General features: G+C 39.1%; 1 long non-coding RNA gene and 1 other non-coding gene across 2 annotated transcripts in view; one reads left to right on the top strand and one right to left on the bottom strand.

Moving 5' to 3' along the window:
- Window positions 1-1,290: 1,290 nt before the first annotated feature.
- LOC127476076 (uncharacterized) overlaps window positions 1,291-7,022 on the bottom strand; it is a 203,157-nt gene continuing 197,425 nt past the window's right edge. The window contains exon 3 of the long non-coding RNA XR_007906466.1: window positions 1,291-1,344. This is a non-coding gene — a long non-coding RNA (uncharacterized LOC127476076). The remainder of the gene's footprint in view (window positions 1,345-7,022) is intronic.
- On the top strand, window positions 2,574-2,686 carry LOC127476150 (U5 spliceosomal RNA). Its single transcript, XR_007906486.1, has one exon. It is a non-coding gene; the product is annotated as a U5 spliceosomal RNA (small nuclear RNA).

Raw genomic sequence — 7,022 nt, 5'->3', positions numbered from 1 at the left:
GATTAATCATATGCCTGCACACTGTATTAAATAGAAACAGCACTGTGACACCTAGGCTGCAATCACACCAAGTGATGTAAGTAGGAGTAATCCGCATTGCAGTGGGTACTATAGAAATTAAAGGGAGACACTGTTCACCAGAGCATTTACAGTTTTATCCTACATCTTTTATTTTAATCTCTGTTGGTACTTAGCATTCCAGGCAAGTACACAACTATGGAATAAACACTGTCATGACAATATAGGAGAGGTTTGGACCTTCTAATGGTATCATAGCCCTTTATAAAAAAGGTTTCAAAAGGTTATAGTATTTCCAAAGAGTAGGATGCCTCCAGACCAGTAAGTTTGACAGCCTAACATATGCCCAGACTGCCTGCAAGCCCCACACAGCATGTCATCCTTCTGCGAAGAAAGAGGCAAGCGGCACAAGCAAACCTTAAGCAAGTACAGTGTGAGCAGATGGTGTTAATTCCAAAGTCAACTCATGCACCTAAATTTGGTTTATCTCAGGAGAGACAAACACACAAGATGGTCGTGTGAGTTTGAACTGTCATTTCCTAGAGCTGGTTTGCCCAAACAGGGATGAACCTTTCAGCTGTTGTTCGAAATGTCAAGTTCAGCTACACCATCAGGTTTAAAGCCTGACATAACTGAATTCAGGTAGAAGCTAGAAGACAAATTTGTTCTGCCAATGAGACAACAAGTATCAGACTGACTTTTATTTACCAAATCCTCACAGACAACAGAAACACCAAGAACTTGGGGGGAGAAGGAAAAATAAATTGAGTATTTTAAAAGACTTATGTTCATATTGCTTCTGAGAGGAGAGCAAACTTCTAAAGGTTACTAAAGAAAAAATAGCTCATTGGAGAGCATTTCTTAATCAAAAAGAATATTTCCGTAATTTGAGCATTTTAAAAGTAGCCAAGGAGGTCAGTAGTCAAGGGATAACTCATCTCCTCTGCTGAGCCCACCTTAGTCTGGGTGTCCAAGCTCCCATGATGATGAAAAGCAGAAAACAAGTGTCTCTAGAGGCAATTCACTTCACTTGAAACATGATTTTGGACCCACTGCTACTGGTAAAGTTTATTTCTCTTCCTATTGACTCTGAAAGGGAACTTAAGTACTGTCTTGTTTAAGAACTTAGCTTTTACTTGGCTAAAACCAAGTTACAGTACATATAGAAAATTTATATCCTAACAAATAAAACAGACTTTTAAAAATACAATTACCTTTCTGATATGTTCTTAGCTGAAGCCTTGTGGTGGTCTGAGCCAAACTTCATGGCATGAAATTTTTACAGCTTCTCTTCCGTTGTGAGTTTGTACAGCACCAAGCACACTGCTATCAGACAAATAAAAAGAATAATAAAACTCAATCATGCTTGTATATATAGAAGGCCAATCAATGTAAACACAGGGTCTCTCTAAACAGAAGAAAAGCGGAAGCCAGATGGCATGAAATCATTGATAGCTGTTTCATAAACTTTTCCTGCAATCAAATCTAATTGAAATAACACTAGACTGTAGGCTTGAGCAGGTGGGCAGCACACACAGCTGTTTCTGCTAGATGATTTCCAAAGAATACATACATAAAACATTTCACAGGGACTGACATACGTGAAAAAGGGTTACCCCAGATGGAATGCTCTCTTTCAGGCCTTATTTCACCGACAGATTTCTGAAGCCTGCCTCTTTAAATATATGGGCAGAAGTGTTTTTCTGGTATTGTTGAACCAATTACAGTCATTTAGAATGCTGTTGGGAGCTATGGCCTGGTGAGGCGGTGTCTTCAATGTCAATTTGTATTTCAAGGCAGAGCAGAGCGGGACCTCCTAGTGTCCAGTTTATTGCTTTGCAGTTAGGTAGAGTAACAAAAAAACCTCTGACAGATATTTCTGTTTCATAGAAATTTGCCAAGGAAAGATTCGACCAGTTTCCTCAGTAGATTATTCCCATTTTCCCTTCAGTAATAGCTAGATCTTTCCTAACCTCTAAGACACTTTTTAATACAATTAAGCTAATGGCCACATATGGTTAAGGAGAGGAAACAGTTAATGTCTTTTTCTGTTTCAATATCTCATATATTGATGGATTTCTAATGTCGTCTCTCCTCCTTCTGTCCTTTTCTGTAGACAAATATCTCATGGTAGAATTCCTAAAGGCTCACATATGAGCCAGAAGAACTAGGTAGATATTCCTACAGAGGTCCAGCACCCAATGTAGGATTGACAGTTTGGACTGAATTTTACTTTGAATTTTTGTTTGGACTAGAAACTAAGACTCAAAACAAAATATGGAGAAAGAAAGGAAAATGGGAAAAAGCAATTTACGTGGATCAAATGAGAGCCTGAAATGAGTGAACTGTGTATGTCCACTACCTAGTGCCTTCTGTCTAGATGATGTCATAAGGTTTCTACTCTTTCTTATCTTTATATAAATGTAATGCAAAAGGATCAACATGGTATTTTCTATTATTATTTATATCAGAATCTGTGTTTTTAACAGTTCAATCTAAAGGATTAGAATCTGTCACAGCCTCAGAAAGGGCAATCCAGAAGCAATTGCGTAAGTGAACTCTGGTTTCTCTTTAGATTCTATAAATCTCTTGCTTTTTACTAAAGATTTCCATGGGGAGGAACAATTTATTTATAATAGATTTCTAGTACTTAAAGAGGTCTCCAGGAAAAATAGGGAAGCATTCTATCTGGAAATGTAATGATAGGATGATGGATAATGATTCCAAGATAAAGGTTAGTAGATTTAGATTAGATATTAGGAATAAATTCTTCACTTTGGGGGTGGTGAGACACTAGAACAATTTTCCCAGAGTAGTTGTGGATGCTCCATTCCTGGAAGCATTCAAGGACAGGTTGAATGGGACTTTGAACCACTAGTCTAGTGAAAGTTGTCCCTTCCCATGGCAAAGAGTTTGAAACTAGTTGACTTTAATGTCCCTTCCAACCCCAATCATTCTATAATTCTAACAATAGAATTACATGCAAAGTATACCATTTAATAATGAGTATAGTTGGACTGCAGGAGTCTTTTTGGATACTGCTCTGAAATATAAGTTCTGAGGTTGATGGCAGGCAGCCTTTCTTCCCTGTACCCCATATATTATAAATATAATATTTACTAACATTAGAGGAGGGGAGAGAAAACATCATTACACCACTACAAAAAATCCTAATTCTAAATAATAGGTGTAACTGTGGCTCCCCAGTCCAGAAAAGAAAAGGTAAAATGAAGGGCAACAAGAAATATCAGAGAAATGAAATGGGTTCTGTCCAAAGTGATATTAAACAGGATAGCAATTTTCAGCACAGAATAAAAAGGAGTTTGTGGTTTATAAAATGATGAATGGTAAGGAGAAATGATGGGAATGATGGTTATTGTATCTCATAAGAAAAGAACATGGAGACACCAAATGAAACTATCAGACTGCAGGCTGTACACAAAATGTACTTCTTCACATAATCCATAACTTCAAATGCCATTGCCACAGGATGCTTTGGAAGCCAAAATTATAAATAGGTTCAAAAACATCTAGAGAAACTCATGGAATAAATATCTGCTGTGGGCTGACTAGCACAATGATATGGGTCAGAAAGTCCTGACCTGCAGAGGCGTCCCAGGGGGGTGCCACCCTCTGAGCACCCTCCTTGGGGTCATTTGGCTGCCCCTGTCAGAGGGAGTGGGCATGGTGCAACACAGCCCTTTGCTCCTTCTCATGCAGATGCAGATACAGCCCTTGGTTTCTTCAGAAATCAGGTGCAGTTCTCAAGGGAAAACCCACACTCAGAGAAAAAGCAGGAAGAAATCATCAGTAGCCCCAAGTAGTGGGAGCAACCATTTGCAAAAGACAGAGAGAATCAAGCCCTGGGGTGATATGACTCTGCAAGAAATAAATGAGTGTGAAGCAAATGCTTTCAAAGGCACCCATCTCAGCTCTGTGGCAGAGAAAACAGGAACACACAAAAAGAATCAGTGACAAAAGATCCAAAAGAGGCAGTTGATTCCCTGCAGGGGAGGAAACAAAGTGTTTACAAAGATGCAGAACAGTAAATCATCAAAGTGTTCTTCTGAAAATGTTTCAAATGTAATGTTCATTCTTACATTTATACGTCACGCACAATAGAGAGAAAAAAGATACAGCCCTTGCCTTTAAGGGCATTTGGACTCAAGCAGGTGTAGCATATCAAATAAGAACAATAGCAAAACAACAAAGAGGGAAAGAGGAAGGACTGCAGGAGGAGTGGGAGCACAGGGATCATATGTAAGTTTATATAATTGTTTTGGATTACTGGGAAAAATCAACAGCTTGTTTATTGGCTTGTTCTCTTTTGCTTTACTTGCCTTAAACTGAAGTAGTTATTTCAGGCTGCTGAAGGGGTCTATTTTGACTGCAGTGTCATGAAGGTTGATTATGGGAAGGGGTTTGTGGGAGGCAAAGGAGTGAAGACAAAAGAAGAGATGAAGATAAAGAACAATAGATGCAGAAACAGAGGGGACCTGGTGCAGATCCTAGCACTGCTTTCAATAATAGCTTGTATTCATATAGAGCTTTTCAAGCATAGATTTTGAAGTGTTTTAAATCGAAGTCTGAGTCATCTTATTCATATTATAACAGGACAAATTATGTGTTCAAGGTCATTCAGTGGAAAAAAAATACACTGTAGCCAGGCAGAGGATTCACAGCCCCTGAATGCTAGTGCCATGCTTCCCACAAGCCACGCTGCCCCTCCATCAGCTTGCACTGTCTCCTGCAACACAGAGGTGATGTATTAGAAATTAATTTGTCAGCTGCTTTCTCTCTAAATTATATGCTGAAGCACCATATCAGCCCATTTTCAGACAGAAATGACCTTGGTGGGAACATGTACACGAGGCAGGGATTTACTGGGGGATTTAAGAGGGTTTAAGCTCTCTTCTCCTCATTGGGAACTTAAGAGTCCCCAGTATAAAATGTTACCCAGATATGTAAACAGTCACAGCTACTGGAGACATATTAAGACAGACATGTGTGTTCAGGGCCACAGGCAGGCCACCCTCAAGGCCAGATGCAGTCTGCTGAAGTAATGCTTTGCAATACACCCCAAGAGGACACATAATGTCCAAAGTCCAGACATTTACCGGCATGCTTTGTTGTAAGGGAGATCAGAAAATGTCATGTTCGTGGATCCTCTGGAAAGTGCTCTCTTGGTGTTATGGAAGTGCCAACATGTTGATACATGTATGACCTTTTTATGGCATTTGAAATGCACAAATTCTACTGACTTCCAAACCATTCAGAAAGTCTCTTGACCTAGAACTGTTTTAGAATCATAGAATCCTAGAATGACAGAATATCTCAAGTTGGAAGGGACCTATAAGTGTTGTTTGAATTATTCTACTTATTAATGTTCTGATCACATGTTAGTTTATACACTAAGCAAATGAGGTAGCGCATTTCCCCCCAGGCTCTGCTCCCTGGGCCTCACTACGATCAGAGAACTGCTCATTAGGCCTTGGCCTTGACTAACAGCAGCTGAGCTAAACTCCTCTCGATCTTATCAGAAACACTGTCTGCTTCCAGGGACTTATGATAACGAGCTCCTGTTTTTAACCACCACCCTTGGAAATTTATTTTTCTTGCCTGAATAGCATCTCTAGTGGAGTAACATTTTTGTCATCAAACTTGCAAAGGTTACCAACCCAAATTGCTGGATGAGAAATTATTATGATTAAAGCCAACTCTCTTGTGACCCTTCAAACAGCAGTCCAAAGTGAGACCCTCTGAGCTCTCCTGGACTGCAGTGGGCTATGACCAGCAACCTCCCTCTGACTGGGCTGCCTGTCAGAGCCAGTGAACTCTCATGTTTGCTGTGCTTGAAGGACCACCTCTGAACAGTGATGACGGACCCTGGGCCGACATCCCCCACTCCCCAAGACTCGACCCCTCGCCCATTCAGAAGGTGCAAAGGCATCCAGCTTGAGTATTTCACTGAATTTGAGGGGAATTATTCACGGGTATACCTTCTGCATAGTCTTTATGTCTGTGTGCATGCAGTTGTGAATAGGCTATGGTAAATGTACTATTAATGTTACCCTCCTAAATTTTTAAGCACTCTAGATTTGTAAGTTAGGCCTCTGAGTGCTATAGTAAATTCTATATGAATCTTTTGTTAAATTGTTTAACTGAAACTACTGATTAAGTGCTGTTAAGTTTAAGTGCTTTTAAATCTTTAGGCTAAAACTCTTGGTCAAGTCCAGGGCTCAGTTTAGCAAGGAGGTCTACTCTGCACCTTGTGACTCAACAGGAGAGTCTTCCTTGCTCTTTATTATTCTTACTCTTTCCCCCCCACACTCCACAGCATCCACATAGATAATTTTTGGGTTGACTTTGGTTTTAGATTGATTGATTTTAGATTTTAATTTGCTTTTTCTCTGTGTACTTTAGCCACCTAATAAGTAGTAGAGTGAATTTTGCCAAGGAACTTCACTTTTACATTAAACCTGGTTTTACCAATACCTTTGCCAGTGATTCTTTAAGCTACCTCAATAATTTAATTGCACAGAGTAGAATTCTTTTTTTTTTTTAAAATACAATTTTTTATCACAGATGTAGTTCAAGAAATCTTTGAAATGACAAAAAATCTGTAATGACAATACTTAATTGTCATCACAAGATGTTATCTATTTAACGAACCATCTAGTATTGCTGGTCTTTTATTTGTCCTTCCTTCCAATTAACACATTTATATTATATTTTAAAATGCAACATTTTCAAAGATTAAATGAAATTTTTATGTGACTGGACCATGCACACTTATGGCAACAGTATTACCTTAACTCATTGCCATACTACAATGGAATTTCTGCTTGCCTGGTTCCTTGTAAACCCCTCTCAACAGCTGTGCTGCAGATGTAGTCACACATTCATGTGCAATTGCTTTCTTTCAGCACTGTCTGATCTTCCATAATTTAGAAGATGTTCCTGTTTGTTTTTAGAATGAAATCTTGCCTATATTACATCTACCA

Source organism: Manacus candei, unplaced genomic scaffold (assembly GCF_025592945.1).
Source record: "Manacus candei isolate 608988 ecotype Guabito, Panama unplaced genomic scaffold, ASM2559294v1 h1tg000048l, whole genome shotgun sequence".
NCBI lineage: Eukaryota > Metazoa > Chordata > Aves > Passeriformes > Pipridae > Manacus > Manacus candei.
Note: the sequence above shows the minus strand (reverse complement) of the source record. Positions and strands in the feature narration are given on the sequence as shown.